Raw genomic sequence first — 27,697 nt, 5'->3', positions numbered from 1 at the left:
GAAGGGGCTGATTAACCGCTGCCTGGTGCTGATCCTTGGACTTTGGCTGGTTACTTACATGCACGCTAATGATTTCTTCTCAACAGATTTTAATGAGTTCTGAACAAGTTCAGTAGCACAACAGCTTGAGGTTTGTTGGTTATTTGGTTTTAAGCTCTTACAAAAACTTGTGAGTATGAAACCTTCCCGTATGTTTGTAATTGCAACACAACAGCACCTTATTCTACACAGTGTATGTAAACGTATTTAAGGTATTTAGGCTAAAAATTTGTCTTATATGTAGCCCTTATCTAAATCTGTGCTTATCTACTAAATATATCAGTGGTTTTTGCAAATAGGTCAAATTCTGTGGTAAGTCTTTATGGTTTTGTTCCTAGCTTCTCAAAACAACTGTTGTCATGCACTATAAATGCCAGCCACAGACACTACAAGGTGGTAAAAGGGATTTATTTTGTATCTGGCACCCAAGTGGAAATGGATCTCTGCCCAGATAACTTCCTTTACTAAGGCAGAAAAAGTTACTTTAGATGCTGGGTTCTTGGTTATTCATTCTGAATCCTTGCACATCTGCCTAGATTTAACCTTCAATAGATGACTTCCATAATACTCCGCATAAACAAATATGCTGTCATCCAGGCTTAGGAAATGCTAAGCCACTGAAGCTGTCATATTACAGATCTAATACACCTCATTTATGATTAGTATTTTATTTGATTTTATTTTGATTTATGCTTGAAATTAGAGAACACTCACAATAAATTGTGGGTGACAGTGGTTATTTTTAAATTACTGTTTTTTGATTAACCGATGAACTGGATATTTGTTTCACTATGCAAATATTCTTCACAAAGTAGTTTGTTTTCTCTTCTTGTCCTGTATCATCAGAGCCAGACTTGCTCTCTGCTTGCATGCCTAAAGATACATATGTGCTTTTGTCAGAGTGTGTCCTTACATACCAAAGACATCCATCCACCAAAAGTCTTGTACTCTTTCTCTTCTCCATTGTTTTTCTTCATCTGCTTTTTTCCTCATGAATTAATGACCATGGGACACATACTGTCTTACTTGTGGAACCCTAATTATCAAATGTATTAAAAAGTTCACCATACTATTCCTTAGCTAAAATTATTAACCCATTCTCAAGTGTGTTTTTTTGTAAAATTTCCTTTTGTCTCTGAAGTACATTTTAAATAATTAGATTGGTAGCTTGTTTCAGTTGCGTTTCCGTATTTCTGATGTTCTTCATATTGCCCTGTATCTTCAGTTCATCTTCAGCATCTGTTTTTCAACTCTGCTTACACTGACAAATTTGAAGTTCCTTTTACATCTCACTTGCTTATTTGAGTAATCAGTGTTGTATAACACTTGTTGACTATTCTGGCTGAAAACACTGGTACAAAGAGAGGCTGCAAAGGGAGAATGTGTATATAGCAGTTGTGGCTTGACAGATACCTTTGATTCTTCTTTTGGTGATAAGGAGCACAAGCTGGCAAAGCCACTTTTATTTACTTACTTACTGACTTACTTACTTTCCTCCCTCACCCAAATTCTTTGTTTAGATACTACATACTCAGTACTTCTAAAACACCAACTACAACAGCTTCTTAAAATACCACTAGTTCATGATCGTTTGTTTTTCTTCTCAGTGAGCTGTGACGATCTGGCTTATTCATGCTAAAATTTTCATTTCCCTTTCTCTCTAAAACCATCAAATAATTTATGACTGAGCAAACAGATTGCTTGTGTATTTCTGTAATATGTCTCTCAGATTGATACACATAAAAAATATGAAATTATACCTCTTTTAGTGAGCTAAGTAATCTTAGCAAATATCTAGCTTGCATTATGTTTGCAGGATCAAGTAACCTTTTTAATATATCTATTTATTTTTACCCTCTAATTACTAAAAAGGAAGTTGTATGGGGCTTGTGTTTATGGGGTGACGCCCAGCTGTGAAATACAGAGAACCCAGATTGTTGTTAATCTGTTGGATCAGTCAGGAATAAACTTCTTAGTATAAGATCCTGTACAATATTTTTTCTCTTTTGGATGGAAATTATCTCTTTATGTCACTTTTTCCTCCCTTTGAAAGCAGACCTGTATCTTTTTGTAGTCACTATTAGTTCCAATAAGACATCATTACTACTTTCTAATAAGCAACCCAGAAGGATTCTTATATGAAAGAATATATTTTCCATAAAATCTTTGCTTTCTATATGTTGACCAGTTGGATTTTTTTTGAGGTTATTTATTATTTCTTGTGTGCTATGATGTAGCAATACTGTTAGGCATTAAGGTGCCTGGCTTTTTTGTGAAGAATCAATGTATCATATAACCTTTAAGTGCATATGGAACTTTGAAAAACACTTAATGAAAAAGTTTTTGACTGAGGTAAATAATAATTTTATTTCTGGAAACAGAACAAACTGGAAATTAGTTTTTTGGATGTCCAGCCTGTTTGCAAGTACTGTTGTGGCTAAGAGAGATACTGTGATTGTTCCACTGGCTCAGTGACAAATGTAAATTATGTAAGCATTTATGGATATAGGGACCAGGGGGAGTTCTGTATAGAAATAAAAGCTGTGAGGTATGGGTGGAGTGGGTCAGAGCAGGGAAGCTTAATAGAAGTCAGAAAGGAGGAGTTTGAAATGAATGTGATTAATTTGTATTAAAATCAAACCACAGGGAGTGGTAAGATTTACTTGCCATAAATGTCGAATGTTTATGGTGCCTGATGTCAACTCAGGATTCTCTGCCTTTTACATTTTAACATTGATCATACATTAACAGTGGACCTCAGTTGAATTCAATATTACATGTTTTGTGAGGTGAGATAGCAGAGGCCTTGCTAAATTGAACAAAATAGTTACTCATTTGTAGATCACTAAGGATGGAAGTGACAAAACTGCAATATTTATGCTATTGGCATGTTGTCGGCATGATTTTAAAGAAAGGTCCTCTTTTGACCGCTAAAAAAAATTATTATTATTTTTTAAATCACTACATTTTGTACAGAACATTGAAGTTATGCCAAAGGCCTTTCCAGGCCTCAAAGCGTTCAATGTGTGAACAAAGTTTCTTGAAGCTGCTGAGCCCTCAGAGCCACTGCGTGGTTCCGAACAAGAAGATACACCCACAGCACAGCTTCAGAAACAACCTTTTTTCTCTCATATTACTTGAGAAAAATAAAATATTAACAAGGAAAAATACATCCATCATTTTTTATTTTGAATGCTTTAAGTTTTACCATCAGCTAAGATTCCTGTTCCATGACAGTAGTGCCAAGCAGGGTGGCTCTCCCCCACCAGTCTGGCTTGCCTGACCAAAGCCTGGCTGCTTTGGAGAGGGATTTTATGCTAAAATGCCACAGTGTCTGCCAGGGTGACACAGGCACAGGTGGTGTTCTCTTCTGGGGCACACACTCTGGTATTTCAGAGTACTGGCAGTATTTTAGGTTGCGGGCATTTAAAGGAGCTTATCTCTCAGCACCTTCTGCCTGGGAGGAAATGTGGCTGATAAACCAACCACTGAGGTATGAAATGTTGGTCTTTAGACAACAGAACTTGCTTGAAAATATTTTAAAGTTTCAAAGTGATTCCCAAATTCAAAACAGCTTTAAGGTCTCATGTGCCTAAATCACTTGAGGAATAGATGGCCTTCAAAATGTCTTTAGTGTGCTACCTCATTAGAAAAACTCTAGTATTCCCAAGAAAATATTTTGGCATATAACAGAACGGTTCTCTGAGTTCTGGGACTTCTTCCAAAACATCATAATCAATGCACTTAAGAGTATATACCTTTATAGTTTGTAAAGGAATCTTAATGCACTGAGAAAGTTTGAAAATATAAAGAAGAAAGGATCCAAACATGTAAATTCAGTAAACCTTTTTGGACAGCTTAAGTCCCCCACTCACACTGTCAGAAATGCCTGAAATGTGATTGTTCTCTTATTTTACAAAAGTTTCTTAAGCACCAAGTAGTTTGTGTGATATTCAATTCTTTAACAGAATTAGTGATTCATGCTTTTACTTGTCCTAGTGACTCAACAAGCACTTTCTTGCAGAGATTCAATCAGGATGGCTAAGTTAATTTTTTTGGTTTGCACTATTAACTCTAGCGTCTAAATTACATTTTTTTTAAAAAAAGACTAAAGAGTTAAATAAAGCTTATTCTTTTGGAAAAAAAAATAAATCTGTTTTATGAAGGGATTTTAAAGAGGAAAAACTTACATTGTCTGCACAGTTTTGTCATTGTAGGACCATGCAGAAGTTGTGTATTTAGATGAAATCTTTAATTTTATCCCTTCCATCTAATTTGAGCGTAATTTTAGAGGAAGAAATCAAAACTTCCTAAGGAAAAAAAAAGGCTAGAAGTAGTCTAGTTTGCATGCTTAATAAAGGCTTTGCGTGTGTGGTTTTGGCAAATCCTTCACTGATGTAATAAATTAAAGTGGTAATAGTAACAAAAAGGATTTGGATATTGAGTTAAACACTGAGATTTCCCCTGTAGCAAAACAGATCAATTGAAACCAGACATTTTTCCTTCAGGCATTTGGATCACAGTGTGGATTTGTATTAGCAGAATGCAAAGAGATAAATCCTAGCTGAACTTTATCTATCTAAAAATTACTTCTCTGGTGTTAAAACATATGTTTTGGCATAGAATGATTTGCCTTCTAGAGATACTGATCTCTTTCAATTGACTAAAGAAGACCATAGGCAGATAACTGAAAGAACTAACTTTCTGAGTTGAGGAAATTAATTCAATTCTAACTTATAAGTAGCTAGTGACAAGGATGATTTCAACAAAGGGTACGTTTTTTCAGCACTGCCATTTCAGGTGCTGGTTCCTTGCATGATTCATATACAAGTTTACATTTCTTCAGACAGTACTGCATACAAAATAAACTTGAAAAATAGTTTTGTGTTTGGGGCATTTTTATATCACCATGTTAAATGTTGTCTGATTAGCAATTTCATTGTTTTAGAACGTGTTAGAATAGTAAGTAAATTGCTTGCCTCATCTAAAATGAGTAGCCAGTTCTGCACTGAATGATTAGTGCTTTATATTCAATAAGAATCAAATGAACTATTATAAAATCATATTTCATTTAAAAAATCAAACAGCTTTCCTTTTTCCCCTTGAGTTTTCATAAATAATTCTTTCATGGTCACACATAAAATTAAGAAAATTGGTCTGAGAGTGTTACTAAAATTTAGATTTTCTGTTTGTAGGTATCAGTATACATCAGCACAGTTTTTGACCTGTGGTTGTGCCTGATTTGCTGTTGAGCAATGCAAAAATTCTCATTGTAAAAATATCAGAAAAATTCCATGAGATAGTTCAAGAAATGTAACTGTTTAGCGGGGGGGGCGGGGGAAGGACCAAGAAAAATATTATTTTGGTGATAGCCTGTAATATTAAGCTCTATTATTCAAACAGAAGCTTCAATTCAATATTGTAACACTGAATTTGCGTGGGAGACTGCCCCCTGGCAATAACACAGGAAGGATTTGGGACCTAGTATTACTACTGCAAAATATCTTTCTCAGTTCAAGTGCTTTCATTATAGCCAAAGGAAGAGATTGTAGTCCCAAATTCTAAGTTTAAACACTTAACTCTTTCCCCACAGTTTGTTAGTGTACTGTAAAATGAGTGTACTTACAAGTTCATAATTATCATACTATGGATCTGTGTAAAACCCTATGTGAGTATTAGTAATGTGATTCCTCAGCATAATATGCATGATTGCAAACACTTTATAGATCTCTGTGGTGCTAACAATAGGTAGTGTTTGTACTTTTATGAAGCAAAACAAACCTCATACCAGACAGTCCCACAGAAGCCGACTGGTTATAGCAGGATCTTGGTCTTCACTTAATGAGTTTTGCCCCCCTCAACAGCAGATACTCTCCAGGGTAACAAAACCTTCCCCGGCTATCATAAATTTTTGTCTTGATGGCTTAAAAACAGGGGGAAATGGCTTTGTGTGTATTTATAAAGAAGATAAGAAAACTTTCTGCACTGGAAAGGGGGAGGGATTTGGGTCAGGATAAGGAGGTTCCACTAGTTTGTGTTTTGCGCTAGAAGAAATCAGGAGTAGGAAGTTCACCCTGGTAACCTATGGCATGTACCAACAGTTGGCATGTACCAACCAGGTACGTCAAATTTTCTACTAGTCTGGTTGTAAATTAACCAGTCCCTTGTTGAAACACAGTGACATAGGGTGGATAGCGATAAGCATGGGAAAGTTGCATCAGATCCTTTGTTTAAAACATGTTGTTTAAAACTTTTTAGTTAAAACTTCTCTTACTCCTCAAAGAAATCTGCCTGCAAGATTTTGAAATTGCATTTATTGAAAATAGGATTTTATAAATTAGTATATATAATAGATGATGGTGTTGCTTGTGCTCTTGCTTTAGCTGGATAACTGCTACTATCACCTTGTTAATTAGGAATTATTTGTATGATGTACTTTCCCACTGCCTAGGAGGTGCAAGGAAACCATTAGTTTTCTTTTGGAGTTGCCAAATGCATTTGAGAGTTGGAGTTGTACAGGATGAGCCTCAGTTCAAGATGAGACACGTTTGTTTGTATGTTTTCCCAGCACAGCAGGAATGAGTTCCCATTACAGTCGTGAGGGAGCCAGGCACTACAAAGTAGCTCGAGGAGAAATTATCCTGCCCCGAAATAAATGTGCAGTGCCTGGCCTGCTGAGCTGCCCTGCCTTGATCGTATTGACTGTGATGGGAACTCCCAACACCTGAGTGCAGGCACATTAATCTTTGCACTGGTAAAGATCATTTCCCTTTCAATTGCTTGTACCGTGTATGTCCTAATTTAAATTTATGTCCAGTAAGTGGTAATCTTATAATAGACAAAATGTGGCTGTTGGAAGAGGCTTCCTTCAAAGGGAAGAAAATCAATGCATACAGACTTCCAGTTTCATTAAATAAATGAGCACAAGCACTTCTCAGTCATTTCCACCACAATTCAAGTCACCTCAAGGAGACACGTCATCTAAAAATGATAGTTGTGTTAGGATTGTGTCACCTAAGAATTTTCTAACTGACAAATTGTAAAGACACTTATGAATTATTCACTTTGGCTACTTGATACAATGTATGTACATTTATGGGATTTTACCTGCAAAATCCGACACACCTTTCTTGTTAGGGAACTCTTTAAATGGTGATGAGAAGGGGAGAAGAAGCGTTTTCAAAGTGTTTTGCTTGTGTATTTAGCTGGAATAACTTTAATACTTCCACCTGGCTAAATTCTCAGATTGAGCAGGTCATTCTTAAAGGTAATAATTTCAAAATAGAAAAATGTGTTGTTTGGGGTTTTTTTCCTACTCTAGTTTAAGAAGTGTGGTGGATAATAAGGATTGAGATCTACCCAAGCACTATGCTTTGACTGTCTGACTAAATTGTTGGCATAGAGTATAATACCGGTTCAGCATTACAAAACTGGAGGAACATGGTTTTTCCGTACCATCAGGAATAAGGACTATTTTAGGTTCTAAAATAAGCACTAGTTTAAAGAGTTGGCTAATGTTTGTAGTTACTCTGTATTCTTATTGTTCTAAAATAATGAGTGCGAAGAAGAGTTGCTAACTACATTTTTTTCAGAATTCATTACAGGGAACAGGTTCTGATGTCATCTTTACACAAGACAACATTTTTTTTCTCGCTACAAAAGCATAATTCCTTCAATGCTTCACAAAGTACATCTATCATTACAGATACGCATATAGATATATGTGTCTATATATACTGGTAAATCTTTATTCATCATTATGTGGTTTCTCATTACTGCTGATAAAAGAGGATCTCTCCTCAACCTCCTCCAAACTATAACCTCCCAGCTGGACAGCTGAAACCCTCTACTGAAACTGGTGCAATTCCAATGCATCATGTATGTCACAAATAACTATTTCACTTATCTGAACTTTAAACTTCTCTTGATAGTACTTCGTAATCCTATTAATACTGTGAAACTTGAATTTTGTTTTTTTCATTTTCATTATACCAATGCTGACCGGGGCGGGGGGGGGGTATGCCATTTTTATAAGCATGTTTTGTTTTAAACTGTCTAGTCATAACTGCCTATGACATCTTTTGTTCTTCTGAAATTCATGGCATATCCATTTTCATGAATACATCAGATAATCTTTCAGGGCAATTTTCCATGTAATCTTTTAGATTGACTTTAACAAATTAGCATAAATAGGTTATCTTTTTATCTAGAAATCAGTCTGCTGCATCAGAATAGTAAGAACATTCACGCAGATTGATTTTTAGCTTTAGATTTTAACAGAAACTGAAGTTTATTTTTTGTTAGTTTTTCAGTTATGTTTAGCATTTGGTGAGATTTGTGGAGTTTTCTTTCCTTTCAGGAATCTTAACATGATAGAAGGATTATTGTCCTCCCTGCTTGCATAACTGCTGATCACTAGTTGGATTTTCTCAGGTTTATGACAAGCTTCATACACCCAGCTGAATATAGAACACATCCTTGTTTTTAAACAATAATCTCAGAATTAAATACAGATACCTGTAGTGCTGTACTTGTTACTCTCAGTTATCTCAGTGTTAGTCACTGTAATGGTGCTAGCTTGGGTTAGAAAACAACTATGTTGTTTCTCATAGTGTCTCTTCAGCATGCAGACCTTATCTGAATCCTTAATCTAAGTAGCAAGTTTTTATTACAAGCTTCTGAGATCATCCAGTGCCTTTTAGTTGTATGTTTTCTGTAAATCAGGAACTATTGCAATCCATCTTTGATCCTGATCTAATTTATGTATTTTCTAACGCTGCTACTCCTCTTCCATGCTTGCTGCCCTCTTCTAATCCATTTTTATTTTGGTGGAGAAGGACACCAGTGATGACTTTCAGCTCTGATGGAAGTTTTTTATACTGAACTGTGATTCTGCCGTTGCCCCCACATCTTCCATAAGAGGAATCGGAATTGTAGATGTGTCCTGTTTTCCAAATCTATGGGTTGTTTCTCTTGAGTCTTTTTTTCTGATGTTTCAGGTTCATAGCTTGGAAAAATTAATGTTTGGGAACTGTACTGGGTATTGTCCCACAAACGTCTTCTGAGACTTCTGGGCTGATTTTCAATTCCTTACTCCTTTCCTTCCTTCCTTCCTTCCTTCCTTCCATCCATCCATCCAGCTATTCTTAGGCCTATTTTAGTATACACTGAGGTTTGTGTGTATTACAGAATTACTTGGTTTTTACCATTCGCTGGAAGACTTTAGAAATGTTAAAAAAAAAAACCCAAACCACAAACCCAAATTCAAAACAGTTTCAGCCTTCATTTGCTATTGAGTGTTCAGTCTTCTCTTTCTGACACCTAAGCTGACCACATGAAGACTTCTATTCAATCAGAATAGAATAGGTTACCACTCTTTGGAAGCCATGGTGTTATAAGAATTATATTTCTACACTTGTTCTTACATTTTACAAAGGAGGGGAAGTAAGGAGAGAAAAGAAATAATTTTTAAGCATCAATGAGGCTGGGGAAATAAAACATCTTTCAGGCATAAATGGAAAATGAAAAAAGGCACATTGATTTTACTCAGTTTGCCTTTCCTCACACAAGAACTCTTGACTAATCCTTTCTCTCTTATAAAAATGCCTTTTGATACTAATACAGATATGGACACAGGAAAATGTATGCTGCTTGAATGCTGCATTAATTATCTTTGCAGTATTTATAACTGCATACTCTTGATCAGAACTCTGATGAACGTTAGTCTGTATGTCTACAGTTTTCCTTTACTAGTTCTTAAAATTTCTTCCGATTTATGCTCTGCAAAGGCTGGACAGGTATGGAGCACTTTTAATGGTTTCTAATGACAAAGTCAGCTGATGAAGAAATTTAAAGTCTCAGCAGTGAAGTCTTTAAACAATGCAAGTAAAACCTCTTTTCTAGTTGAAAGTATGTTGAAATACTATCCACTTCTGAATTTTCATTAAGAAGATTCTTTAAAAATTCATTTTTAAGCTTATGTGGTTTTTCTACTAACTATATTAAGTCAAATTATAATTTATAATTTATTTGCCTTATTACAACACTTCATTAAAATGTCAGAAGATACAGATTCTAGGCAGGGTATTACACCAAGAACTATGCATGCGGTGCTTTTCACATATGGAAATAGCTACAGCAGTTCTGTTCTGCAGCATGAATTAACAAAGATTGATTGCAATCTGTTTTTATTAACTCAAGGAAGAAAAGCAGTGTAGTGATATTAAGAAAATTAATTATAACTTTCTAATCTGGTAATTAATGTGCAGCTGGGCATGAGTGCAGTTAGTGCAATTCAGTAATTTGGCAGTCCTGACAAATTATCATCATCTGTTTTAAGGTAGACAACTGTTCTTTAATCTTTGCTCAGATTTTTATAATCTTTTGCATTTCAGAGTGGTTTTAACAATTTAGATGTTAGATATGGCCTTTTACTCTAATAATGTGAGCTGAAGTTCCGTTGTATCTTTCAGGACTGAAGTTCAGTTTATCTTTTAGAACCTCTGTTGCTCTTTTCCAATGTTGTACTAAAGTTTCTTATGAAACAGTGATTACTGGTAATTGACCTGCATATGTTGAATAATCTTAAATGCTACTGAGAATTTAATGTACCCTGTAAATTGAGATGCTTCCAATTAAATAGAGTTCTTAGGATAATCACTTTCAAAACTAATCAACTGATATAATGGTGTTACTAAAACTCTTATTGACTAAATTGTGACAAATTAATAAACCTAACCAATGCAATTACTGTAATGGTCATATTAGCTTGCATTTTCCATAACCTATTCATAAATGTTTTTCAGAAACACAAAGGGAAAACAGAAATTACCTAGGTGTATTGAATTAGCATGACAAGGTGACTTGAGTGGGGGAATGTTTATGCCCTTCTTGCCTTCTTTATGAGATGTGAAGGTTATTGTGGATCACCCCATGCTCAGTGCCTCTCAACTATTAGGAAATCAAATGCTACTGAACAAAAAATAGAACTAGGATCCTAGCAGTGGAATTGATAAGAGAAATACTCTTAAGCACTAAGGGTTTCCTACTATTAAATTTGATCTCCTAAAATACACTGGTGAACAAAGTATTGTAATCTTGTCAATAGGGTTTATCTTTAGTATTTTTAACAATTGGAGGGGAAAAAGCACAAAGCATCAGTGTAGATCAGACTCTGAAAACTGTCCAAACCTATTCAGCAAGTGAACAGATAGTTAAAAAAACCCACTTTGTTTACATAAGACTTCGGGGGGTGGGGGGTGGTGTTTGTCTTGTTTTAGGGCTTTTGTTGTTATTTAAGTGTGCATTAGAGAAGGTGTTGTGGGAGACCAAAAGCCATTTTTCAGCCCAGTGAATCAGTCCTTTTGGTTGTTCTGTGACACAGTTTCAACAGGAGAAAAGGTGGGCAGCCTTTGCCAGAACAGCTTATTGCTCAGTACTTAAGACATTCTCCAGGAACTTAGGAGGCATGGGTTTGAATTGCCTCAGCGGAAAGACAGTTAAACCAAGGTCTTTCGCTTCTTGGACATGTGCTTTAGCTCCCCAGGTTATTACTTCATTTAAAATAAAGCGTTAGTTGTAAAGTTTAAATCAGTCTGATCTTCCTGATAGGTGGATGGTGGTTATGTTATGGCTTAAGGGCTTGTAAATAATTAAGAACAAGGAATCAATGTGGATGTCTTCATTAGCAGGTCAAGTTCAGCTCAGAAGTGAGCTTCTGAGGTGTTTCTCTCAGTCTTCCCCACTTGCTGTGCTGTGGTTTATGGTTAAACACAAAAGGGCCTAAAAGTATGTATTTGCTTGACACGTTTGACCTACTTGTTCTCAGGACAGGTGGGAATCACAAACCTGGTCTTAGATACCTAAAGTAAAGCTAAGCTTTCTATGTCTTGTTTAATTCAGCTCAAGCTGAGCAGAGAGACAGCCAAATCAAACATTTTAAGCAGAAATGAAAAGATTTGTTTATACCATAATGACAGTAAACGGTTGAGGAGGGGAGTTACTGAGGCTCTAATCAAATAAAAGCCTTGGAATTTTATAAAGAACCTACTAGGAATTTCTATTGGTTTAGTGGTAGCAAGTAAGATGCAGGCAGATCTCATACTGGGTTTGCTCTATGCATAATTACTAGACACACATGAAAAAAAAAAAAAACAACCCAAAAAACCCTGGAACAACCCACACCCAAAAAACCTCAAACACAAAGAATGTAACTTGACATTAATGACTCTGAATACTGCATGTTGTGTTCACCATCTTATGCCTTCTTCTGTGTTTCACAGCCAGTGTCATATCAATGGTTTTAGGATCCTGAAATATTCCATATTGTTCTTCACATTTAAAAAAAAAAAAAAAAAAAGAAAGATACTGAATAAATTAGCTTGCATTTCAAAATAAAAAATGGACAGCAATGTAGTTTATTGCATTGGTCATACTGAACAATTCATTTTGGAACAAAAGAAAGGAATAAAGAATATAGCAAATGGGATTTTTTTTCTTTCTGTCTAGATACATGGTTGTGAACAGTTAATATTTTCATTATTTTTGTCTGCTACAAACCATTTTGTCAGGATCTTAAGTTTTTGAATTGCTTTATTTTCAAATTTGGTGTTTTCTATGCACTCACCAATGTAACACAATTTTCATGAGCATTCACAGTAGTGAAACTCATGCACATGGCAAAATAAGAATAGTTACATGAAATGCAGCTGTTCAGAGAGATATCTTGCAGTGTCTTATGTATTCTTTGAAGTCATTCTTTGGTGGAATAGGCACTCCAGTACCATAAATCAGTTTGATCACACTGTAACTTTCAGATAGATCAGCTATACTTTCGTTGTGTGCTTTCATGTACTACCAGTTATTACAACTGACAAAGTGTACACATTACAGAATTAGTTTGTAGACATGTAGGATAAAATATAACCCCAGGTGATATCCAGTGCTGTAATTCATTCAGCTGTGCTGACAAAATGGATGGTTGCAGAACTGCGGTGGGTAGTAAAGTCTAAGAGATTCTCCAAAAGCAAATTCAGTCATATATATGAACGCCTCAAGGCTTTTTGTAGCTATCTGTGGTTTTTCCTTGTAGTATTAAAAGGTATGAAACATTAACTACAAAACTTAATCATTCTGTCCAGTTTTGATAAATAGTTTGGCTTTAAAGTCTTTTTTCCTCCTCTTCTTTTCTTTTATAAAGAAAAACTTTTAACTTTTTTCTTTTTGATCTCCTGATTGCTGATGAGTTGCATGTATATATAACTTTGAAAGCTGATCTTCCTCATGTTTCTGCTATGATGCCCAGCATAATGTTCATATTGAGAAAGAAACAGTAAGTGAAGATGCTGAATTCTTCTGTCGGGGGAAATAAGGTTGTCAAAGAATCTGTATCTGCTGAGATTGTTCTGGATTTTCTCTATGCTGTTTTGCAATGAGTTGTTGCTAAAAATGCTGTACACGTTTGAAACTAACTGTATGGCATTATCATATCAATGTTATGGCTGGGTGAGCGTTTCAACTGAGTGTGCCTCTTGCTACTGAAGCCTGCCAGTGTTTGGGTAATTGCTGGATGCTGTGTAGGCTGACTCTCTGCTATTTTTTTTTCCTAATATTGCCATATAATTTTGAATTACTGCAGTAGAGAGCTAATGCCTGGCTAGTCAACCTTAAGAAGGAATGATCCAACAAGCAATACTTCCATGATCATGTTCTGCTCTGACTGATTTTTGCTTCATTACAGGCTGACTTGTGTAAGGGCAGAGAAGAGTAGGAGCTCACAAGCATGTCTTCATGTGGCGGAAAACACACAACCTGAATTCTTAGTACAGTGGGCTGATGTAGACCCTCTTCTAACTGTTGAGTTAGGTGGATGCACCTAGCCAACATCCAAAATAATGTGCTGTTCTTGCTCCAATCTCACATTAAAAAAATGAGTGACCTTGTGTTTACTGCTTTTTGATGAGCAGACCTTGCTTACTGAGTAGACCTGGCTTAGAGGATATGATATAACTGTAATTTTTTAAGATTTATCAGAATGTCAGTTCGCTCTGTAGTGAGCAATCCACTGCTCACCAACAGGCAGTAATATCTAAAACCCCAGCAGTAAATACCATAGATACATGGATGTCTCTGTAGGAATCCAGATAGCAGAGGGTAAAGATAAAATAAGACTTGTACACTGGTGGGTTAGTTTGAGAGCTATTGAGAAGGGAATAGAAAGAGGCTAGTGAACCAGCTAGGCAGTTTGTTCCAGAAATTTGCCTTCATTGGTTTAAACTTCATGTTAAAATTACATTTTTATTGTTATAACACTGACACATCTTTACGAGGAAGTTAATAGGAGGGAACAATCTTTCAGCAAATTAAATGAAAGGCTACTATTTCCAGCTGACATCTGTGAAACTGCTGCTACATTCCTTGCAGTAGTACTTAGAGAAATAAATGAGCAAGTATTCATTATAATCGAGCTTTAATGGTATCCATATGCTATATATCATGTAATGGGGCTCATGTTGTGTGGTTTCTGTTTAGTATAAAAAATCGAGTATTAGTCTGTCAAAGAGCCATTAATGTAAATGTCTTGATTCAATACTTAGCCTTGGTGAGGCTCGTGTATTTTAAACATATCCCAGCAAATTGTGGTTGGTGCAGCAAATCTGACAGTCTTTCTGGTTGACCTTTCAGGTTGTCCATTTCATGTCTTACAGCATACTTTCTAGGTAATGAAATCTGTTGGAGCAAAGATTTTAAAAATGTATCAATTTGACTTTTATTCTTTTCAAATTAATATTTTCTAATGGGCATTAGAATGTGCAGTCTTTCAGCAGTGTTTTTTCTCATCATGTCATGATATTCTACTGACACCATAAATAAATATCTTCTCTATCTTCTCACCAGAATTCATTTTGTAAATTAATTGAGTCTTGCTTAACTATGTTTTAATCAGCATTGTTTTAACAGCCAATAGCTTTTGAACCTGTCTTTGAAGGCTTAAATCTGTCATTTTAGTATTCGGTCTGTTGTATGGTTAAGGTTTACTAGGATCCAAGGTTTTCATGAACAATACAAGTACAAAAGCCTGCTTTTGAGTAAACTTTGGACAGTGGTTCAAACTTCCTTCTTTTTCTCCATTTCCTGAAGTCTAAACTGTCCAGTTTTTGCATTATATATACTGGTCCTTCTGAATGATGGACCCCAGATGCTTTGATAAGGCATACCTTAAAAATTTGAAAAGGACTCTCTATGAGCTTTATTTACTTCCCTCTTCCTCCTATAATGCGCAAAGCTAGGATGCTGTAAAATTTTTATTACTATATTTAAATGAGCTTAATTAATCAAGAATCTATGATTTAGCTTTGTATTGCTTTATCATATGCTTTTTGGGAGAAATTAAATAATCACAGATAATAAGGCAGAAGTCACATCATCAATCCGTATGTTCCAGTACTTAACACCTAAGCTGTGCCTAAGTTGTCCCAGACTGATGTTTGTCTAGCCGTTTCTTCAAGCCCTGCAACACGGTGATTCCATGCTTTTCCAAGGAAGCTGATTCCTGTACTTCTGTGTCTTCACTATTGGGATTTTTTTTGGGGTGGGTGTTATTTTCTCTAATGTCTATCCTGCAACTTAAATATTTCACTATTTCAGTGCAAGTTTTATCCCCTTTTGGAAGAAGACTATTGCCATGTCTAATCTATTATCCTTTAACAGGATGATTCTTTCTCCCCTCAGCCCTGGGGCAATGCTTTCTGCTTTCCTGATAATTCTTGTTACTCTTCTCTAAGCTTTCTAAATTTTGTCCCTGGCTTTTTTGATATGTAGTTGGTGGCCAGTATTGGATGCAGGTCAAGGAAGGCCTTTCAATGAGTGAACAACATATGCCCCTCAGCACGCTCATTCCTCAGTTCAAATTTAAGCCACATCACACACCCTGTGGCATGCCTTGTTTACATTTCCACGTAACAGTCTGCTCATTTTTAAAACCTCCTTCCCCATAACCTGTTTCTCAAAGCTTTTTGGGATGCTTCTGTAGCAAGTTCTAATCCTAGGTAGCAGTTTCATGTATTCTCTAGACCTTTTCTCCCTACACTGAGTCAGCAAAATACTTGTCAGAGCAGCTCTGGTATACACTCAGCATCTGATATGGGAGACGTTATGTCTCAGTATCTCTTGAGCCTCTTTGAACAACCAGTTTATTTTTTCCTCTTTTCTTTTTACGATCCTTTCTAGTTGTACTGCTTTTTGTGTGTGAGACAGATTGGTTTGTCATTAATCAGTTATGTATTGACTAAACATGTTTTAGGTACTTCAGAGGATTAGAAAAAGACCTGTTGCTCTCCACAGAGATAGCAGCTGTAGCAAAGGTTGTTCTTGGTGCTCACCTGTTAGGGAGGAGAAGGGAGCCTGGCCTTTTATATTCCATCCCTGCATCCACCCTCATATCAAAGATAATTCAAACTCTGATTACTGGCCCTTGAAGACACCCTTTGGCAATCTGTTTATCTGAAAGAGATGGGATTGAGAAAGGGGAGCCATCTCCACTTTTGTGTTTACTCTGATAATTTTGGCTTGGGCCTATGTCTATTGCTCTCATACTCCCAAATTTGTAATATGAGAGTCAAGAAATAAATCATTTTGATAGGGTAGACAGACTATATTTTAAGTTACTCCTAAGAGACCTAAAAATAGTTTATTTTGATGGCTTATGAATTCAAAGTCTCCTGGTACCCAAAAGACAAGTGTACACCTTACCAAAAATACTTATTTTGACCAAAATTATCTTTCAAAAGTGTCAAAAAGACTAACCAATATGCCATATCTATCCAGAATATACTTAGTTCCTGACAAGATCTTCATTTTCTTCTTACATGATGATCCTTGCAAGATACTCCATGCTATACTATTCTAGTCTATAGCTGGAAATACAGAAAAGGTCAGGGAAAAAGACAAGTAAAAAACCAAACTTAAGATACAGATTCTTGCACTAAAGCCATTAAAGCCAGTGACAGTTTACCAACAACATTTAATGTTTGCAATGTTTTGCTGGAATTGGGACAGAAACATGAGTTTGTTAAATGCTTTGTAAAACTATAGCATCATTGTTTTCATTGATAACTTCAAAAAGAAAAATAGCACTCTACACTGTTTAATATGCAGGAGCTTTTTCAACATGGTTAATGAAACTGTATGCTGGTGCAGGAACAAAAAGTACACATACATGTTTCCAGCAAGATTCCAGAAGTGTGGGGGTTTTTTGAGCCTTCGTTCTATCATTTTGAATAGTAATCCTTTCATGCTGATTTCACTTTATCCTTTATTATCTAATTTTCATTGTATTGATTAAAATCCCATTACTGTTAAGAAAATCTTATTTTCCTACTTGATGCCAGCCCCTTTATTATCTGATAATCTGATTTACAGACTCCTTTGAGGAATATCTTAAGTGTCATCATAAGTATTAGTGCATGAATTGTGATTATTTTTTTAACAAGTCCTTTTAGAATAAATGTTTGATACTTCGCATTTTTCTGCTCTGCCAAAGTAGTGTAGGTCTTTCAGCGTTTTTCAGCTCTATTGAATTATTTGGTAATTGAATGGAAAACTCCATTCCTTCAGGATATTCACTACTTTAAAGTATCATTGCATCATAATATAAAACATGGATTACTGCAAAAAGATTATGGAAAAAAATTACTTTTTCTTGAAGAATACAAGTCTTGCCTAATCTGACTTTACTGAGTTTTAAAGGTAATGTTTGTCCTTGTCCTTTTTTTTAATTCTTCTTCTCTTTATGATATAACCAGATCATCCTGGATCATAATTTCTAGTGCATATCTGAAAATTAAGCTGTATTGTGCTATGCCTTGCTATCTGAGATAGTCAGCATCATTGGTTTCTTGTAAATAGCTCATCTATAAGATGAGCAGCAGCTGTGTGAAAGTATTTGTTGATTAAAGTAATTATAAGTAGATTAAAGGTGAGGTTCTGGATTTGGTGAAATGCAGTTGAATAACTGATAATAGAGACTCTACCACAGGAAAAGTGTAATGGGGATATTTTCCTCAGGTGAAAGTCAGGTGCATATTAGATTATGTAGGAGGTTTTTTTCCATCTGCCTGCTAGACAGTAGGAAATTCTCCTATTTATTCATACCTTAGTGATCATATTTTAGCCATTGATTGATTTTCCTTGATCACACAAATAATGAGGGACTTGATTAATTTATAAATACGTGATCCAATGAAATCACATTTAATGTTTATTAAACCATATTGCATTATGTTTGGAACACAAGTATAACATTCAGAATCAGAAGCTGATAATATGGATATGTTCCACACACCTGGTGATATACCTGAAATGAATGTAATATGAGAAAAACCGGAGTAGCTCTTTATCATTCAATTGACCAGATTATACTGAATTATATGTATCTTCTATACGTATATAAAGCAAGGAAAAAGGAGTCTGTAAATTACATGTGAGTACTTCTTTTCTTTAAAGTAATTGACTTTAATCTTGATTTTAAAATAGTTATAGGCATTGAAGGATAAAGCTGTGCATAAGCAAATGTGTCATGTGCTGGGAAAAGAAACCAGAACAGTCTGGTTTTACATTATATTACTGATTTCCAGAAAGAAAAACTGTTCCCAAATCCAAATGGTGTTAATGAAAGCATTATACAGTGATACTGGAGTTTCAGTCAGGCTTCAGAGATTCCCTGTATTCGTATTACCTATTGTGTCTTCAATAATTTTATTGACAGTTACAGGATTTTTACACTTGAAGCCACCAGGAGTTTTTCTGTTGGCTGTGAGTAAGGATCAAGCCCTTAGTGACTGGCATTGAGAAAAACAAATGTTTATCTGATCCCAGAACAAGTGGATTTATATGACACAGCAACATATGGGTAAAGAAGAATGAGCAGACTAAAGCAGACTGGAAAAAAGGGACAGTTATACTTTTCTTAAAGCATTTTTCAAAACAGATTATGTTTTTCGCAACACTAGTCTGAAAAAGGCTACTTCAGAGTTTTTTATCTGGAAAAGCTGTCCCTTTCAGTGAACCTGAATGCCATTTCAGTAGTGTTTCGTACAGCTGTCACAGCATCTGTGAAAGCAGATACTGAACAGAAAGGTTTCCCTCGACAACAGTGGTGGCTCTGTATTGTACATGTTTAGACTGATACACATATCTGTAAATGAATATGCAAGTGTAATTTATGGCATTTGTAAATTAATGTTATATCAGACAAGTATCACAGCTGCAAGGTTTGTGACAAGCTGTCCAGTATCTGAAACCACTGTTGATCCAACAGCTGTATTAAAAGGAGAAATAATTGACTGTCAGTCAGAAAGCCTTTGACGTAGGCTCCTTGCAATGAATGGTAGCTACAAAACTGCTTAAAACAGACCTCTGCAACTTGTCAGCCAATTATTTTTAATAATGGAGCCGTGCAGTTAGTGTAATGATTTTGATTCTCACTTCAGGGTACCACATGCAATATCAAGCACAATAAATGTGACTAAATGCTTTGAAAGACTTTTTAACTTAAACGGCTGTGAATCCACTTAAAATATTTTCTTGACATGAGAAGCTAATAAAAGCTAATTTAGTTCAGAAAAATAAAAGATTAAAAAGACTTTCTAAAGTTACCATCTGGTGGTAAAGGATGAATATCAACTGGATAAACAAGAACGATACAGATATTTAAAATGAGAAAAACTGAGAGTAGGACATTCTAGAGTATTATAAAATTAGTGTTGCAAACTGGGAATTAGTGGGAAGTTTCATATAGCCTGTCACTTGCCATCCATTGCTTTGATGCTTCAAGTCTTCACCTTCTCTGAAAAGCCCTCATCATACTGAAAAGACCAAACACTGGTGTTTTGTCCTGTCCAGATCAGTAGTGGCTTTCCTTGAAAAAGTGACTCCTGCTCTTCTGATAGAGAAGCCACTGTTTTCACAATATATCAGTTTACTAATATTCTTGATTGGGTTGTGAGTGTCATTGACCTGAATTGAGGTGACCACTATGGCAGGATCTGCGTCACAGAAACACATCTTGCTTCTTTCCACTTGTCCTGGTTCAGCTAGGATAGGGTTAAGTTTCCCCAGCAGAGAAGGGGGAAGGGATCTCCAGGTGGGTTATTCATACCATGCTGATGTCAGGTCCAGGCGCGGGAGCGCAGAAATTTTTTCCGTTGTGGCTTTGGTGGCAGGGAGCACGCGAGCAAGCTGTCTGTAACCATTGCGGTATTTCTCTGTATATCTTCTGTCTTGTCTACTGTTATTACTGTTTATTGTTGTTATCATTGCTACTGTTGTTGTTCAGATTGTTTATCACACTGTTGTATTAAATTTCTTCTTATTTTACCCCGGGGTTTGTGCCTCACTGCCAGCCTGACCGGCTGAGGGTGGGAGAGGGACAACGGCAACGTGGTCTCCGGTCCCAGCAGGGCTTAAACCAACACAGCACTTGAAGTCGATTGGAAGAGCAAAAGGAGACTTGTGAAGGCAGAAAGAAAGAGCAGCAGCAAAAAAACCCAGCACATCAAGAAGAAACAAGAAATCGGGAAGTTCTGGGTTCTAGCACCAATTCTTCACACTGGTTCTATGTTACCTAATCACCTTGAAATGCAAACTGCTCAACACTCATCCTCATAATAAATTATTTTACAGACAAAGGAAATTAATAACATTTATTTGCACTTAGACAATGTTGTTGATATGATAGAATAATTTAACAAAGCTCGAATATCAGTTATTAATAAAGGAATTCTGATGTGGGATAGAAACTCATTGAAGTCAGAAGTTAATGAACTAATCAAGGTGGAGGGGGAATTTGTAGAAAATCCTCAGCAGAAAGAAAAGATGTCCTAAAAGTTGAATGTTGGAAAAGTGATATAAAACTGAGAGCAGAGTCTTCAGAGAGGTATGCTGAGCAAAGTAGATCAGGAGTGCTGATTACCATGGTTACGGTGGTTTAAGACAGCAAGGACTCTAATGTGAAATGTAAAGTTCTGAAATAAGCTTTAGACTTAAAGTTAGTTCATCTTCTAGTATTAAAAGGCATGGCAGAGAGGAAGAGAACATATATAAATAGTGTTTCTTATGGACTCTTCCAAAATTCTTCATTATTTTTCTTTCCAGTGAATCTGTTAAGAAAGTGTTTTACATTGGCTTCTCAGAGCCAGGAATTTTTGGATTTTTTTCATGCTTTGGGTTTGGGTTTTTTTTGTGGTGGAGGGGCTTGTTGTTTGGTTGGGTTTGGTTTTAGAACCCGGTTTAGGCTGTCACTAACACTCAATTATACCAGTTGCTACAGTAGGGAACTTTATTCTAATACCTTCTTTTACAGTGTCTAACTTCTTATCTCATGGATGGCATAACTGTAGACTTCCATTCGTGAGCTTTCATTTCCTGTTATTTTCACTTTCCTTCAGGGACCTGATTAAAAGTAGTCTTTGCTTGGTACTTATTATCTCTACCCTTGCTCTGTTGTGTTGTATTCCCTTTTGCTTTTTTAGCCCTTGGAATTTATTAATTAAACCTTTAGTGCATAAAGTAATAGGAGACATGAATTGTTTAGTTTATTCATTAGTGTGTTGTGGGAGACATGTAGGTCTGTGCTGTGCTCAGATAACTTTTACCAGAAATTATTTTGGTAACAAGCACATTTTTGATATAGCTTTAGATGGTGACACTGAAAATTACCTTTAAACACTTGACATGTCTCACAGTGACATTTCAAATCATGTACTGCTAGGCTGCTAACTGTCTCTCCCTGTCTCACACTCCTCCATGTGGGTGCGTACGTGTGAGCTTACTGCTCTGTTGGTTTGCCGCAGGGTGCCAGTTCCACAAGCTTTGAGGCCCCTGTAGAGCACCAGTAACGTGAGAAGTGTCACAGGGCAGACAGCCATAAGGAAAGGATTGTATGAACCCTGACAGTAAAGTCTTGAAGAAATTCGTTCTTTTTCCAAAGAGAAATGCTACAGGGATTTGACATAAACAAAGCAGCCCAACAGTCTGAATGGACTGGTAAGAATAAGATATTCAGATTATTTTAAGCATCAATAGATGAAGTATCACTAGATCCAGATGTTCAAAAACTGTGTATCAGATCACGAAAGAAGTATCCAATGGTGTCTGGTGGTTTTCTGAGCCCATGGAGGAGGTGTTTTATTTTTATTCTCAGCAGCTGTCAGACTTCAATGCATACAGTGAAGCACCTTCCCATGGGCAATTTCACTGGCCTGTTGCTTATTCTCTGCTGCTCTCGAGAGGAAGATGAGATTGTCCTCTTTGTCTTGGTTCTCTCTGGCATTTTGGTCTCCACCTGCATCTTGGCTCCTTCTGCTCCCTCTGCCACTGTCTCTGTTCATTTCAGTGTCCACTCACTTCAGTTATTTCCCCAGGAGCCATCATTACTCCGACCTAATCATGAGCAAGTATATTGCACCACAGAGGGCCTGGTCCTGTTGCCATGACAGTAAGTTTGATGGTGGCATTGAATGGTGTCTTTTTTTACTGAGTGGCAAGTACTTAGTGGAGTTTCATGGCCTATGACTTGAATGTGGAGCAGACATAACTCTCTAGCCTCCCTCCATGTGTTTATATGTATACTTCCCCAACACATCCTCCACCACTGACATGATCCTTCTGGGAGGTGGGGACCTGTCCTGGCAGAGGCCACAGTGCAGGTTGATACTGGAAATTTCCTACTTCAGGCAGCTTCTGCTTGCTTCCTGCTTTTATATTAACGGTGCTTTTCAGTCTCTGTTACTGTTCTGTCCAGTTTCAAGAGAAATTGTCTGTTGGATGGTCACCTTGAAGATCAGCCCACTTGATAGCATTCCATAATTCTTGAGCATTTCAGCTTTTTGCCTGTAAGGACAGTAAGGAAATAGTGACCATTTTAGGACAGCTTTAAAGGTTGCTGGGTACATTTCCTTACAAAGGTGAAAGGCAAAAATGCTGGGAGGAGGATAACTTTTGTTCTTGAAAAAGTTAACCACAGACAGTGTAACTGATGTGCCTAGGTACTGCAGGGTCTCTAGAGCAACTGTTAATCTTCAGGAACCACAAAACTATTCTGACTGGTCATATCTTGCTAAAATTAGCAAGAGGAGCAAGGAGACTGTTTCCTATTCTCTTGCCTTTTTACCAGTGGACATCCTTGTAACGTTTGGATTGGAAAGTGTGACGCATACATTGCCTTTGAAGAACCTAATGAACTTAGAGAAAAGCAGGGATATTGTGTTATGATCTGTTTCATATTAACATCTTTTTGGAGCTGTGCTGGCAGTGTCCCACACAGTGAACAGTCAGCCACAGTAATCTGACTATTTCTGCTCTCTTTTCCAGCCAGATGATGATGTGCATGTGCCTCCAATACAAATGGATACATCCTCTGTACTGGCAGATCTGAAGTGGCCAAGAGAGCAGCATATATTAATGCTGACACTGCATATGACTAGGCAAATAGACAAAATTAATGTTCTCAAACTAATCGCACTTGAGGCTCTACCTCTTCATTATCTCACTTGTTACAGTAAAAAAAAAATGTGTTCTGTCTGACATTACAGCATAGAAATTTTTTTATTCCCCATAGTACTGTAAAACTGAGTAACCAGTTTTGTTGTTAGTCTTTATACTGCAGTTGCTGATGGTACTAATTCACCGTCTGCCTCCTCCTACTAAGTCAGCATCCCTAGAAATCACCACCAGGCAATATCTGGTATCAGTCAGTCTTCAGAGAGGGCAGGTCAGCTAAGCAGGAAGCTGCCAGCTGGGCAATGATTAGGCAAGGGCAGTAGTTACATATTCACTGTCACAGCTGAAAAACTAACCGTCTGTTAGCATTTGCCTAAACGATTCTCCTAAGAAAGAGGAATAAAACAGACATCAAAAACTACTACATAGGCTAGCTAGCTGATTTAAGTTTCTTTTTCTGCCATCTCCAGCTGTCAAGACATTGTGAGAGCTGTTTAACCAGATTATAATAATTTTCCGTTCTCGGAAAAGGGATACTATGGAAAGTCAGAGCTTCAGCAGGAGTCTGTCTGTCTTGGTTGATGCTGTCTGCAGAGACATAGGGGCCATGTAGGCCTGCAAAAAGTTAATTGCCATTTATTAGAAGTTGGACAGGAAGGATTTTCATTCTTTCTACCGGGGCAAGAAATAACACAGCTGCTGTGCTAGCTCTGTCACAGGTTTCCCCATTTGACTTGGCACACAACGTGCTGTTCTGGCAGCTCCCGCCCCTAGACTTGAGTGGAAGAGTTGAGTACCAGTGGTGTACACAAACATGGGATTTCTGCGTTCCATTCTTCTGTCAAATAGGGGTGCAGATAATTTGACAGACATGGGGAAAACAAAAATACATTAAATAACCTTTGAAGTGTTAACAATAAATGATCGATTTCAGTGCTTGTGCAGACAGACCCTTACATGAAGATCCCACATGTACTCTTAGGAGTGAGGGGTGAAGGAAATTAAAAAAAAAAAACAAACCCACAACAACTTTTTAAGCATGTAATTTAGCAAATACAGTAGTTGAAACTTTAGCAAGCATTTCTTGTGTGCTGCATGATTGGGTTTTTTGTGTTTGTTTTAAAAAATATGAACCTCTAATAAAATTCTTTCATTCTTCATCACAGCTTCTTTATAAATTGAATCATAAACCATAGTTGCTTAGCATTGTAAACTGCAGTACTAAAAGGAGAAAGATGCAGCACAGGATTTTGACCAGAACCTCTTCTGAAAAGTATCAACAGCAGATCACCCTTTAACTTCCCTCGTTTGGTCTATGGTATTGGATTTAACTTCTCTCTGAGCAAGTTTTTAGCAAGGGGTGTGGGTCTAATGATTAGCATTGGTTTCTGGGAAGAAGCCTTTCTTTGTTTACTTTTGTGACACATTGACAAATGGTTCCATTCCGGGCAAAATACAAAATCATTCTTATGAAAGCATTTTCAGATGTGGCAATCCTAAATAATGCATGAAACATTAGATATTCTATGAAAATGACCTCTGAGTATCATCCTTCTGTCTGCCATAGTGACTCCCTTAGCTAGGGGATCACAGTATGCAACTATAGTATCCATGAAATATTTTTTCCCATTATTTGCTTGTTTTTATGTTGGGGTGTGTGTCACAAAGTATATCTAGAACATGTTTATTGTTTGGTTTTGAGTTCATTCATTTGCCTAGGAAATGTTGAAAGCAATTAAGTTTTTTTCAGCATTTTGACATATTTTGTGCCATCTATGGCTCTATAGCAACTTAATATTTTGATATATTTTGTTTAAAATGAGAAATAGATACTGAGTATGTAAATGAAAACCTGACCCTTTACTGACCTCTTCATTTGCTCTAAGGAGACTTAGTTGACGTAATTAAATTAAAATAATATTATGAGAGACTTGTAGTGGCAGAAAAAGATAGACTGAAGCCTTTTAGAATGTATAAACATTTTATTAGAAAAGCAGTGACTGGTCATTATGTAGTTTTACTGACTTTTTATAAAAGGAAGACATTTGTTTAAAAAAAAAAAAGAATCATCCATAGAAATATTGGCTAATTCTGCCAAAATGAAATGTGTTCTTGGAGATTTTTCTCACTGGATTGAAATATGGCAGAGAATAATAAAATGACATGTGTTACATCTATGAGAGAAATTTTGGCCATAATGCATTAATTTTTTTATTTTACTAATTCATGATATGTGGCACCATCTGTATGGCTTTGCCTGGCTAGGTATAGAAGAGTCATGTATTTTGAGGTAGCCTTTTCATGCGACACTACTGCAGAAAGGTTTTATATATTTATTTTTGTAGTTTAATCTGCCAAAAGTTATCTTGCAGTATTGTCCCTGTACTGATTATCAGGGAAGCCCCAAAGAGAATTATTTCTGTGAATACCCTTGCTGGAGTTGTACTGCTCTCACATTTGTCTTCACTCACGGTCAGACCTGTAGTTGGTACATAGTGTCTGTGTGCTGAATTACACAGTCTGGGGGTATGAGCCATGCAGCCGAATCACACGTGGTCATAATCTTAAGGCTGAAATGTGGAAAAGCAATCACATTATGCTTTTAAAATTGTGTGCGGAACACAGGCTTCCTTTGGGGGGCAAAGGAGGGGATGATGTTTTCTTTCACAGCTAATAATTTTACTTTATTTCTATTTATAAGACATATACACTCGGGGCTTCAGGCTCAAGAAGAAGCATGAAGTGTGTCCTGGGAAACTGGGAGGGGAAAGAAAGAGAGAAAAGCTGCAGGAAAGATTGTGTGGCCTTTGCATTACCCTCCCCCTTTATCTTGATCTCTATTTGGGAAGGTCCCTCTGCCTCGTGGGTGTCAGAGGGGTGGTGCGGAGTGAGGGGAGTGGGTCAGGGGCTGCGGGTCAGGCTGGGCAACACTCTGCTTGCTCATACGTGTTCCTGTTAAAATAGGCTTAAGCCCAACCAATTCCAGTCACAAGTTGTATTCTCCAGGCAGATCCTCTTGTCCCCTGAGCACTTCTGGAAGTACCAGGCACAACCTGTATGCACCAACTCAAGTCTCATAGCTCTGGTGAATTTAAATGGACCCTTCAAAGTGCCATGGTCTCATTTCTCTGTCATGGTATTTTGCATTTTCACCTACTATCATAGTTGGAGTAGCTTTTTTGCAAAAAACATCTGCATTAGTAAAGCCCAAAGCAGCTACAGGAGTTGTTTTCATATTTAATCCTAAAACCTTTCACAACAGCAGCTCTTGGGCTCTTCACATTGTTGCTGCTGGATCGCTTTTACTCTGGCCTTTCACCTTTCTACTGGCAAAGTCTGCAGGAGGATACTGACTATTAGGTTATGTTTTTGTATTTTGCATTAAATATTGAGGTTCTGAAGTGTTGCTCTGCCTCCAGCTTGTAGAGTTGTTCTTGCACCCTCCAGGAAAGGTTGGGGGATAATAAATAAAACTGTCTGCAGAGACTGAAACAGTTCTGCTCACTGATGGCAAGAATTTTGGTTTGATAATCGTTTTGACCCTTCAAAGTATTTGTGCAGTTTCAGTGAGAGTTTTCTGTTCCTTTCAGTTGAATATTAGCTGCTGCTTTATATATATTGGGAATGTAATGTAATGTTTTTAAATCTTGTAAGTATTGTTGTGCCTCTGAATTTCAGTAATCTAAAAAATAACACCTTTATTTATATTTTCTCTGTGGTTCCCTCTCCTGATATGTTCTGTACATTTTAGAAGAGAGATTGATCTCATACTTTCTGTTCCTATATACAGAAGGACCAACAGTGGTCTACTGGAAAAATACTGAGTTACCAGCAGCCCAGGTCAATCAGGCTCATATTTCCTGAGAATGAATGACAGTAGAATTACAAAAACTGTATTTTAGAGTCTGTGGCACTCGGTGTTCAGTAACAAAGTTTATAAAATAAATGGGAAATATCATAAAACGATGGTATTGCTTTAATACACTTTTCTCATCCAGATTCTTACTTCAAATTTCACTTAAATACATAATACTAGTTATAACACTAGTTATAATAATATAGAAGTAAGTTCTAAAGTTCCATTAATATTTAACAGAAATTTTAAATGAGTTTTAAGTAGTATAAATAATATTATTTTAGACGTAATGAATTGAGATATAGT

At 36.6% G+C, this 27,697-nt stretch overlaps 1 protein-coding gene across 1 annotated transcript in view; it reads left to right on the top strand.

Annotated features, from left to right (window-relative positions):
* The window catches only part of MAN1A1 (mannosidase alpha class 1A member 1), a 150,666-nt gene that overhangs the window by 86,978 nt on the left and 35,991 nt on the right, over positions 1 to 27,697 (top strand). The gene's annotated exons all lie outside the window — the stretch shown is intronic.

This window comes from Athene noctua, chromosome 1 (genome assembly GCF_965140245.1).
Source record: "Athene noctua chromosome 1, bAthNoc1.hap1.1, whole genome shotgun sequence".
NCBI lineage: Eukaryota > Metazoa > Chordata > Aves > Strigiformes > Strigidae > Athene > Athene noctua.
The sequence above is the reverse complement of the archived record's forward strand: the minus strand, read 5'-3'. Positions and strand labels throughout refer to the sequence as shown.